The sequence below is a fragment of the Myotis brandtii genome, unplaced genomic scaffold (genome assembly GCF_000412655.1).
Source record: "Myotis brandtii unplaced genomic scaffold, ASM41265v1 scaffold130, whole genome shotgun sequence".
NCBI lineage: Eukaryota > Metazoa > Chordata > Mammalia > Chiroptera > Vespertilionidae > Myotis > Myotis brandtii.
This window is the reverse complement of record NW_005354596.1, coordinates 515,685-516,171: the sequence shown is the minus strand read 5'-3', so window position 1 is coordinate 516,171 and position 487 is coordinate 515,685.

Genomic DNA, 487 nt, shown 5'->3' with positions numbered 1-487 from the left:
CCCCACACCCCCACACCCACACACACACACTCACACACACACACACACTCACACACACCCCCACATACACTCACACACACCCCCACATACACACTCACACACCCACACACACTCACACACACCCACACACACACCCCCACACACTCACACACACCCACACACACACACACACACTCGCTCACACACATTTCTCCAAGCCTCCCCCTACCCCCCACCCTCCTGAGGCCCCATGTCCTGATGTTTTACCCTGTTCCTCCCCCGCCCTGCTACCCTCCCCCTCGGTCCTTCCCTCCGCGTGTGCCCCCCCCTCCCAGGAACCCTCCCTTTTCCCCACCGTGGGGTCCTTCCGGCTGATGGGAACTTGCACTTGTACAAACTTTCCAAGGTTGAGCCTAGAACTCTTTCTCCGCCACCTCAATTGTCCTCCCCTCCGGAGCCACCCCCTCCCGTCCCACAGACGGCAGGTGGGGTGGGGGGCGGCAGGGAG